We start from the raw sequence: 12,444 nt of genomic DNA on the forward strand, positions 1-12,444 counted from the left end.
TTTATGACTTCATTATTTCATGATAAATTTCAATCATAATTCATACATTCATTTGATCATTTATATGATCACAATTCACATCAATTATTCTTTTATACCATTGTACTCAAAATACTTCTCCTCTTTACAATAATGAGAACTAATGTCTCATTCATACATTAATATGGTTTATTTATCCATTCATTATGCTATTCATATTGATCACAATTCTAAACAATGGTTCACATGTACCATTGTATTCAAAACATTTTTCCTTTCTCATTTATACATTCAAGAATCTACTTATGTAATTACAAATTTTATATTTCAAGTTGAGTTACTAATATTTTATGAATTCCATTTGTGATGGGCATATATGCCCTAACTATCTATTCACATCAATTAGGTGACTTATTTTTCATGTTTCAAGTAATCCATGAATATTTCATGGATTTCAAATTTATGGCCTAAATTTCTTTTTAACAATTTTGATTAGGATGCATAGTCCATATTTGTCATACAATTCTAAGCATTTAAGCTTAGAATTGGTTCTAGGTCTTCATCTTAATTCACTAATCATTTTGATTACTATTCACCATACTAGTCAACCAAAATGTTGACCTTTTTATACTTAATGGATATATTAATTCTAATTACACCAAGATCCCACATTTTGAGTTTTACATTTACTAGTATTAATTGCCAATTGCAATTTAAAGTCCCCTAGATGCATTTCTAATTTCAAATTTTGAATTTCAAGTTTTGGTGTCACTATTCACCTCATTGGTCAACAAAAATGTTGACTTTTGCATAGAAAGTAGGTACATCGACTTTGGCACTTCAAACATACCACATTTTACATTTAAAACTTGTTGGAATAAGTCACCAAATCCATTTCCAAGCTTAGCACTAAGGGGCAGAAATTTCAGAATTTGTACCATAACTTTTCTATTCCATTAGGGACTGTTACAGTGGAAATTTGAGGAAATGGTAAACATGAAAGTTGTTCCTTATTTTGTCTAGTTGAATTTATTTTTTTGAATCACTCCATTTGGAGTTTTGTAGCTCAAGTTATGGCCAAAATAAGTTTACTGTTCATGTGCACTGTTCATGTTGAGATTTTGGGTTCTGGCAGATTTTGATCCAAATTTGGTCAGTAATTTGATCAAGTTAAGTTCATAATTTGGTCTAACTTTCTTCATATGAAATGTTCTACCATGCCCTAGGTTTCCATCGGTTCAAGAATCGCCTAAATCCGAGTTTTCTAGAGAGAGTTATAGTCCTCCAAACATTGCTGCTCAAATGAAAATTCTGGAAATCTCAGTACAGTAAACTTCACTTTGCTCAATGATTTGATTAGGTTCTGGTCATAATTTGGGGTAGATTTCTTCATGAAAGTTGTTTGTCTATGTCTTAACTTGTTTCTGTAAAAATTTCAGGTCAATTTGACCATTCTACAGTGAGTTATGGCCAAATGAACAGTTACTGTTCATTTGGTCATTTCGTATCCGGAATGGGGCCAACTTTTGGTCCACTTGCTTTGGTCTTTTGGGCATGGTTTCTTCAGAAAAAATGTGCCATTATAAGCCTAATTTCATGTCCAATTGGCCAAACACCAATTGGACTTACACAGCCAAAGTTATGGCTATTCAAGTGCACTCACAAGGCGACCTACCATTTCAGTTTGTAACACTCTAATGCACCTCAAATTATGGTCAACATACCTCAAATGGTCACTAATTGACCATTAGAATGTTCTTTAACCATTTCATAAGCCAAATCAAAATTTTCACTCCCAAAACCCTAGCTTCCAATCCATGAATCATGCAACACATCCCAATTAAGGTCATCAATCATTCATATGTCATTATCTAAGCTTGTATTTAGGTTTTAGCCCAATAAAACTCATCAATTCCTCATCCTGTAAGTGCTGGCCAAAATTTGCTTCTCAATTTCACACATGATTTTCTTCAATTTCTTAATTATTTATTCATATTCCAACTAAATTTCAATAAGTAAACAAGATTAGGAAGTTAATATGCACTAACCTTATTTGATAAAATTCCCAACTTGTTAAACCTTCACTTTCTTTCCTCTTCTTGGCTGCCAAAAGCTTCCTTAGGGTGTGTGGATTAATTTTAGTGAAGATAACTTAGGGTTTTGAGGTGAGAAAGGGTGTGGATTCAAGCTTTGTAAGCATGAAAATGGAGAAGGGAAAAGAGAAGCAGGAAACGTTTTATTGGGGAAGAAGAGTAGCTGCAGAAAATTCTCTAAAATGGTCTTCTTTTTCTGCCCATTTAGGTATTATAAATGTCTTCCTTTAATTTGATTGGCCAAGGGGTTCTAATTACATCAAGCTTATGTCATTAATGCCTTTTTATTTGATTTTTCTTTCTTCTTTCTTTAACTCATTTCTAATTAAATTTTTACTAATATTTATTCATATTTTAGATCATAATAATTATTTACTTAACTAGACAAGTCGGCCAAAAATCACCTCTGAAGGCGAAATGACCAAAATGCCCTCCGTTTGGCTCAACGGGCCAAAATTGTCTGTACCGATTGAAAAGTTTTTCTAATTATTTTCTTGGCATTCTAATGCCATAGAAACCTCAATGACCCTTCTTTGGAGTCCCAAAAATTATTTTATGAATTTTTCCCTGTCTAGGGCTCGAACCGCAACTTCCGTTACCCTCGCTAGTTTAACTTGGTTGTATTTTATTTCTAAAATTTTTACTAAATTTTTCTTGTCAATATTTGAGTTATTTATGGTTTCTCACTTAAGTTTAAATATTTTTCCGAACGTTCTAGCTGTCCGGACCGACACCGGAATAGTAGAATGTACGGAGTTGCTACCGGGAGGATGTTACATGTCTACTCAGTATTTCACATTTCTATACTTAAGAAGTATGTTCCCGATCCTTCTCATATGCTGCAACCAGACACAATGAAGTTAAATGAGAATTTGACCTTTGAGGAGCAACCAATAGCCATAGTAGACTATCAGTTAAGACAACATCGATTAAGATAGATTCCTATGGTTAAAGTCCTGTGGAAGACTCAATCTGTGGAGAAATGCACTTGGGAGTAAGAGCGAAATATGCACAGCAAGTACCCATATTTATTTGATATATGACTCTGTGTCATTGTTTTGCCTTGTGTAAAATTCGAGAACGAATTTTTCGTAAGGGAGAAAGAATGTAACACCCTAAATTTTTAAATAATTATTTTATGTATAGTATGTGAGTTTTAACTAGTTGGAGGGCCCAGGAGGGACCAGATGATATTGTTGAGTTATGAATTTGAGACTTGTAATTTTAGAAGTGTGATTTGAGCTACTTTACAGGTTGGGTAGGTTCTAAGTATAGGGAAAATTCTGTCGAATTTTCAATAAAACTTAAGCTATCTTTGACTCTTTCAAAGTTTTGTTTTAAGTAAATATTAATCAGTTTGTAATGTAATTGTTTAGGTAAGTCGGGCCAGCCTTCCTCCTCCTCCCAACCACAGTGGCTTGTGAAGTACTATGAGTAGATATTGATTTTATTTATAATTTTAATATTATTATATATTCAAGACATACTCATACATTACTTATACATATATGTATGTAGTAAAAATTAGGCACGTCTTATATTGCATTTGTTCTTGATGATATTATCGTGATTATTGTTTTATGACTATCTGGAGCTATGTGTGTGAGTTGGTGTGTATGTAGTATGTATATAGATATGAGTAGGGAGCTTGACTTGCTGAGACCCTATCCTTATTATGGATAAGTCAAGGCGGGCACGGCTTTGAGTTGATCTCGCTGATTCCCGCATTTGGACATTGAGAGAAAGTTCGGCTTTGAGTTGACCTCACTGGTAGAGGTTGGAACTAAGAGAGTTGTATAGGGAATCAACTCCTATATATATATGTGTGAGTATGAATGTGACACACGGGTGTGTGAGTACTCCAGATTGCTTTTGATGTGATTATAACTTGACCTGTTTGAATTGCGTGAAGGTGTTACATTCATTCTTAGGGATGCATTAGACTTAGATAGTTATAGAAATTGTAAGTAAAATCAATATCTTACTTTATGAGTTGAATGCTCAGTCCTATTCACCCGATTTTTTTAGGTTACAGGAGAGTTTATTCTTGTGTTTAAACTGCTTTCTTCCTCACAGGTCCATTAGTTACTATTTTCATACTTCATATTGTTAAATTTGAATTCTAGATCTCTGCATGTGTAGAACCATTTTATTTAGCTTGGGACTGTAAGATTAATTAATTTGGGTTGTAACTTATTAATCTATGTATGTATAATATGTGGATGGATGGCTATGTTGGATGAGGGAGTTAGACACCCATTTAATTTTATATTGATTGTGAATGATTATAAAGGTGAGTTGAGCTCTCCAAATAGATTTATTTTGATACAGGTCAGGTAAGTTAAGAACTCCCCATTGAATAGTCTATGTTATGGCCGGACTCTGTTCGATTGATTTCTTGAAATTGGGCTCAAATATGGGCTTCATGGATGGGTTAGAGATTAGTTGGGCTTACTATGGGCTTTAGGGCCTTATGTTGACTCAAGTTCTAGTGCCAGTCCAACCGGTGAAATCGGGTCATGACAAATGATTTTTCTAAAAATCTCAGAAAGCTTTATGACATGGTTAGATCTCTGTCATTTAACACATTATTAGACAACAAACCTAAAAATTCGTACTCAAGAGGGACTAATAATACAGTACCACCCTAAAATATCCAAGTCCTGATCCAATATAAATATTATCCACTAAGGATAATTTTCCCACCTTATTACTGATTATGAATACACTCTCATTAGACTTCTTTCAACATAGGAATCCTATCTCAAATATTAAATCTTACTCTAAATAGGAGTCTTCTCGATGCCTATACAAGGGGCTTAAGCCTCCACATTTAGGTACGTTGTTCTCTTTAGTTAATTCTATATTCTACTCAGTACCCATACTGACTTAAATATCGAAGTGGTTGCCTACTCGGTGTTTTCTCTCTTATCTTGTAGGTTTAAACCCACAGGAAAAATCCACAAAAACAGCATCAATAACAGATTTAAAAAACATAACATAATAAATAATTAAAAAAAATTTAAAAAATAGAGAATAATTAAATTACCAATATTAGCAGGTGAAATAGATATATATTTTAATAAGACTTAATATACTAAATATTCAATAGAAGTGAGAAATGAATTCATGTTCAAGTATTAATAAATTAATTAATTAATAGTAACCGACATAAATATCATTTAATTTTGATAAATTATTTGTATTATTTTTTATATTAGTTCATAAATACCAATCAAATGATAAAAAAAATAAAAATTTTATGACCTTTGAAATAAGTAAAATATATAAAAAAAAGAAAATAAATATTTGAATTTTAAAAAATTAAAATATAAACTGAATACCAAATATATGTTATTTTAAAATTAAATTTCAAGGTAATCAATATTTGTAAGCAAATTTAAAAATTCAATTGGAACAAACCAAAAATTAGTTGGGGCAAATACGAGTGTATAAATAAGATAGTCAGTGGTGGATGCTTGCCCTTACTATCAGGGATGGCAACGGATTAAATTTTTACAGGTAACTAACTTGATTATATCCTAATAGAACAAATTTGTATAGTATACAATCGGATTTTGAATTTGAGTATTACATACTGAATATCCGTTACTTGAATCCATTTATATAAATATTTAATTAAATATAAAAATATATTTTTTATAATAATATTTATAATTTTATATTTTTATTTTAAATAAAATAGAATTCAAATATTTTATGAAATTATTAAATTTTTAAAATATAAATTATCAATAAAAATAAATTTTTATTTAGATTATTAATTAAATTATATAAAATTAAATGGGTTCGAGCATTTTTCAAATAATAATAATCGAGTTTGGAATGGGTTCGGGTAGTTGACAATAAATTGAATTTATAATGGGTTCAAATTTAAAAATATTAAACGGGTTCAGATTTAAGTAAGATAATTTTTATGAATGTCCTACTCGTTGCTAACTTTACTCACTGCCCCACAATATACCCAACACTGTGCAAACTGCTTTTCTCATTTTATTTGTAACCAGATTTATTAAAATTTATGTTTTTTGCTCGAGGCTTACATTGTCAAGACAGCTTTTGATCTCGCACAATACGAGTGGAAATTTAGATTAAGAAATAAACTTGTTATAACAAGAATCGATAGTGCAACATCTGTTTGGAAGTTTGTTTTGTGTCCCTCCTTTGTAGTTTGTCCATGTCCATAAAGCAAACACCAAATCATTGTACAAACACCAAATCATCGTAGTTAAGTGATATTCATATTGCTTTGTTGGGAAAAGTATTGGCCAACATATTTTCATCACTTTAATCTGTCTTACAACTGTTGTAATCTCTTGTTCCTCATTATGGAATTGGGAAAGTTCTTTACTCTCATGATTTAGCATGTTCTCCAACCATCCAAGTTTTACTCAATATGTTTTCATGTGATCTATGTGAGATAGCCTGGAATTCAGTATATCAATCAGGTTTCTCACATGCTCTGAAATTATGTACATTGTCCTAGCTTGATTGAAGATGAGGGAATTTGGAAAATGGGGGGTATGCGTTTGACCCCACTTATTTGGCAATAATAATGAAGATGGGGGTGGGGGGCAGAATTGATGAATCCTTCTGGCCCAGTACTGCACATCTAAATAAACATGGTGCCCATTCCTACAATAGTATGATGAAAATGCATTAGAAAAATAATTTTCTGCTTTTACCTTAAAAAATGGACCGATTTCTGGAGTGGGGAATCAGGAACTCAATGATTAGAACTTCTCTTGAGAAAGTGAATTATCTTGCAGTAATTATCACAAGATAACTGAGTCTTGACTGAATTGAATGCATCTGACAATCACTATGTTACTTGCATTCCTCTACTTTATTGAGGTGGCTTGGATAATAGACGTTTTTATGACTTGGTTTGCAACATAGGCTTTTGAATTTTGTGTTTCAGTCACACAGGATTGGGAAAGAGTACTACAAGAGAGAGCCAGATGGAAATGACATTCACAGGACAAATGTGCCTCACATCCGAGTGGAATTTCGTGACTCAGTACTGACCTTTTTCGAACATTTTTATGATTTGGCTTGTTTGGAGTTTATCTTTTCTCATGTAAATGCTTTCACATTTGGCGTGCCATGCCATTTTAGAGTCTAGTGTGTGAGATAATCCCTAACAATGCTTCGATAAAAATTGTCATTCTGCATTTCTCTCTCTCTCTCTCTCTCTCTCTCTCTCTCTCTCTCTCTCTCTCTCCCCTTCCTTCTCTGACTTCAAATTTTTTTTTTTAATCTCAACAATGTGCAAATGCTTGAGTCAATATACCGTGTGATAAGAACAGTGGAAACTTTGGTGACACCATTATTCACAATTTGATGCATGCCTTCTGCAGATATGGAGAGAGTAGATGCAACAGGTTTATCTTGGCAAGGCCATTATCCCTGAAGAAGTGGACTAGCAAATAGCGAGGCATTGCTCATAGTCCATTCTTTACTGTGATTATATATAATTATAATGGTACTCTTGTGTTCTAATATCTTATTTTTTTACTTGATCAACTTTCTGTGAAACTGGGTATGATAAAGTGGGCATCTCATTTATTGCAGGAAGTGAGGAATTTTTAGTTGCTCAATAGAATTTTGAGAAGGGCGGCATGCACTTGATCATGCTATCAAAGAGCAGGCATAGTTCGATCAATATGCTAAGAGAAATTGAACATGGTTTGGTTGGAGAATCAAGACCATATACCTGATAAGTAATTGAAGTAAGGGTTAGAGTCTCTTTGAATGGATGAGGAAATGGTAAGTAATGGAAGGATAAAAATGGTTATAATAAAAAAATTCTATGTTCGGAAAGAGGTGAATTAATGAAAAGGTAAGGAGGAATATATATATATATATATATATATATATATATTTGGAAAGATGTGAAGAATAGGTAAATTTAAGAGTATAGAAATAAAAAATAGTTATAACTCTTAACTTGTGACACCCCTTACCCGTCTACAATGTAACCGAGCAAGGCATGCCACACAGTGTGCCGCCGGAGCACCATATCTTATCTTATTCCAATTTATGGTTCTTAATTTGTTGATTAAAAGGCATTTGAGTGAAGTTTATAATATTTGTCATTTATTGAAATTTTGATTAATTCAAATTTCCGCAAATTTTACAAAAAAATCCGGTAGAGTGCCAGCTATAAATTGAAAAATAGTTTTTCGGAACCTGTTAAAAGCACTCCCAATATGTTCATCACATTCTCAACTCTAATAAACATCAACAAGGTCTCAACAATTATCAACATTTTCAAAACTCAATTTCACGCATATCATAATTAAACTTAATTTCATGGAAAAATACTCAAATTTTATTAATCAACAAAATTTACAGATAATTACAGTGACATATAATTATATGAGTTTATAATGTACAAAACAAAAACTAATGTCTATTATAAAATGCAAAATACAAAATACAAAAGAAGCCTAAGGGTCCTACCAAAGATGCAATGTAATGAAGGTGACTCTGGACTAAATGCAGATCCAAATGCTCACCCAGTCTGAGGTCTGCTGGGCTCTCTATCCGTGTCTCCAGTACTTACGCATAGCAAACAGCTACGCGCTAAGCAATACAGCTTAGTGGTGCCAATATAAAATAAAAAATAAACTAAAATAAATAAATATGCCAAATTTATGGTATTATTATATGCAGACTGAGTTTTTGGCAATTATTCATAATATTATTAATTTTAGCACTTTTTATATTTATTATTTGGTTATAAATTATTAAGATTTATTTCTGGTTGCCCAAGTAACTTATACTAGTGACTGAACTGGATAAATGGGTAAACTGACACTGGGTACCTAGTACCTTAGGCTGTCACACCATCGGTTACAGAGTGTTAACAAGTCATAATAAGCATCGGGCACAAGGTCAAGTGTATCAAGCATAGCAAAATGGCCATAGGCCATAATATCACAAAAGTGTCATCTAATAATATTTACAAGTTTGCCATTATAATTATTAAATAATTATAAATAAATTTAAGAGATCCCTTAGGTAAATCCCACATCGGCAAAGCACGGAGATGGTCTTGGGTTCAAAAAGTAATAATATATAAAATGAGGGAACTAATCACTAGAGGCGCCTTTTGGTGGAATGGCCTGGAGAGTTGGAAGAACTCCAGGGTTAAGCGTACTCGCTTGAGAGAAATCCTAGGATGGGTAACCTCTTGGGAAGTTCTTAATTCCACTTATGGGACAAAACCGTGAGACTTATGGCCAAAGCGGACAATTCCTCTAGTGGTTGGAGTCCGACCATTACAATTGGTATCAGAGCCGCTCGCGTGTTCTCTTGGGCGATGGTGGGGCAAACCTCTACGACGACGCTGAGTCCCGTAAGGGGAGGAGAAAAGTCCCTAAGGCAAATCTCACATCGGCAAAGCACAGAGATGGTATTGGGTTCAAAAAGTAATGATATATAAAATGAGAGAACTAATCACTAAAGGCTCGTTTTGGTGAAATGGCCTGGAGAGTTGGAAAAACTACAGGGTTAAGCGTGCTCGCTTGAGAGAAATCCTAGGATGGGTGACCTCCTGGGAAGTTCTCTATTCCACCTATGGGACAAAATCGTGAGGCTTATGGCCAAAGCGGACAATTTCTCTAGTGGTTGGCGCTCGACCGTTACATAACTCCCATTTCTTAAGAAAAATTAAGATTTGAGGGGTAAAGGAGGGTATCCTTATTTATTCTTACCTCCATTAATTCACCCTTCCACTTTAACAGAATACATAACTCACTTTCCACTCTTTATTCTTATTTATCCCTCTTTCATCCTCATCCGAAACCTAATTAAACGAATTTTTAAAGAGAGCAATTAGACTAAAAATGCTAAACGTCTAGGTCAATTCATATTTATATCCACAACTTTTAATTTATATAAAATAGTCAAAACTTTAAAATTTATCACAATTACAGTCAAAGGAGTTAAATTGAGGAGGTGTTTGATATGAGATTAATAAGGGATAATTGTTAACCTTGTAACTTTTAACCCTTTATTAATGTTATTTGGATACTTAAAGATACTAAATTAATTTTTTATCTCATTAATATTTATGCCTTCATAGGGCTTAGATTAAAAATTAGCCTCTTTAAAGGTTAAAACTCACAAAGTAGTATTTAACTGTCACAACCCAACCTATGGGCCGGACCGGCACTAGGACTTGGGCCAACCTAAAGCCTCCTAGGCCCGTAGTAAGTCTAGCTATTTCTTAACCTAATCTCAACGCCCATATTGAGCCCAATTTCAAGAAAACAACCGGACAGAGTCCGGCCTTAACAGGAACCACCCAACGGAAAGTTTTTGACTCACTCAACCTGTAAACACAATATATATCATTTTAGGGAGCTCAGCTCACCCTTCACATACTCATCATGTCATAAAATCAAATGGGAGCTCAGCTCCCTCATCCAATCCAATCATACATGCATCTAATAAATTTACAGATCCAACATGACATTATATTACAGACTCAATTCAAATAAAATACTTCTAACACATACGGAGTTGTAGAAGTTAGTAAAATTATACAAAACATAACAGATATTAATAGATAACTTGCGAAAAGAGAGGCAGGTTAGAACTTAATAACTTGCAAAGAGAGAGGCAGGTTAGAACTCAATAAGAAATCTCCTGTATCCTGAAAAAATAAGCTGAACAGGAGTGAGCGTTCGACTCAAAAAGTAAAATACTGATTTCAAGTACAATTTCTATAGCTATCTAAGGCTAATGTATCCTAAAGAGTGAAATATAACACTTTCATAGTTTTCATACAAATCACATCATGAACAACAAAAAGGTAATTTAGAGTTCTCACACACCCATATAATATTCAAACAGCACATATATAGGAGTTGATCTTCTATACAGCTCTCTTAATCCAACCTCTACCAGTGGATACTTCTCAAGCCAGACTTTCACTTAATAGACCAAATGCGGGGGCCAGCGAGATCATCTCAAGTCGTGCCTACCCCGACTTATCCATAAAAGGATCGGGTCACAGCGAGTTAAGCTCCATCCGCGTTTACCTGTCCTGTCCATATCCAATGCCACACACCACACACACGCCAACACACGCACACTGCTCCAAATTACCATAAAATAACATCCATAGCATTTCATCAATTAAGAATGTAATATAAAATGTGCCTAGTGTTTAACTATATAGATATATATTTATAAGTGATGCATGGGCATGTCTGAACATATAATAATATTGAAATTATAATTAAAATTAATATTTTACTCACAGACGTGAACCGAGTTCACTATGGTGACTAGGCGGAGGAGGAAGGCTGTCTCGGCTCACCTGACAATTTCATTACAATTATTTAATATATTGACTCAATACAAGCTTAAAAAGAATCAAAGACATCCTAAGTCGTACCAAAAATCCGATAGAATTTTCCTTATATCTAGGACCTACCCAACCTGCAAAGTAGCTCAGATAACACTTCTAATATTTCAAATCTCAAAACCACATCTCAACAATATCATATGGCCCCTCCTGAGCCCGCCAATCCAGTCTAAACTTACGAAATCGAACAATTCATTTATAAGGCTTAAAACTGATATTTTCCAAAAAAAAAAACCATTCAAACTAATTTTGAAAATTCTATAAACTTGTCCTGCGGTCCTTAACAATATTATAAAGCTATTGGAAAAAAAAATTATAATTTTCTAATTTTCCATGAATATTTTATGAATTGGTCCTCAACCCTATATTAAGCAAAAAAAAAAAAAAGAATAACTTGGAGTTCGAGTTTATCTATGCTAAATTTGACACTTGGAACGTGTCCAGAATGTCTAAAAATACTAGAATCGACTGTACTATTGACAAGGTTCCGGATCGCCGTCGGCACTGGTCTGCTGAACTCGAAACTCCACGGCCAGGTGAACTATTATCGATTCGATTGCACTTATATGATGCCCAAAATTTTTCAATAATTATCATAAAATTATTTATAAATTTTTTAGAGTTGAAAAAGCTCGAAATTCTCACCAAGCGATCTGGACCATCCAATGATCTCATTTTTCAAACGGTGTCTGATTGGATCGAGACTGGTTCTATCTCGAAGATTTTGCCGTCCTGAGTCCATCGGTGGTCTCAGATTTTTGATCCGACGGTCGAATCGCTTGGAAAATGGCCGGAAAGCCATTGTTGTCACTTTCTCTCTCTTCGTTTCTCTCCAGAAACTTTATCATTCTGGGCATGGCTGGAGTTGAGGGAAGCTTGGATCGCAGGCATTGGTGGCCGGAATCGATCGGAAAACGGCCTGAATCTCTCTCTCTCTCTCTCTCTCTCTCTCTTCTTTTTCTCTCACTT

Source organism: Hevea brasiliensis, chromosome 5 (genome assembly GCF_030052815.1).
Source record: "Hevea brasiliensis isolate MT/VB/25A 57/8 chromosome 5, ASM3005281v1, whole genome shotgun sequence".
In the NCBI taxonomy this organism is placed as follows: Eukaryota; Viridiplantae; Streptophyta; class Magnoliopsida; order Malpighiales; family Euphorbiaceae; genus Hevea; species Hevea brasiliensis.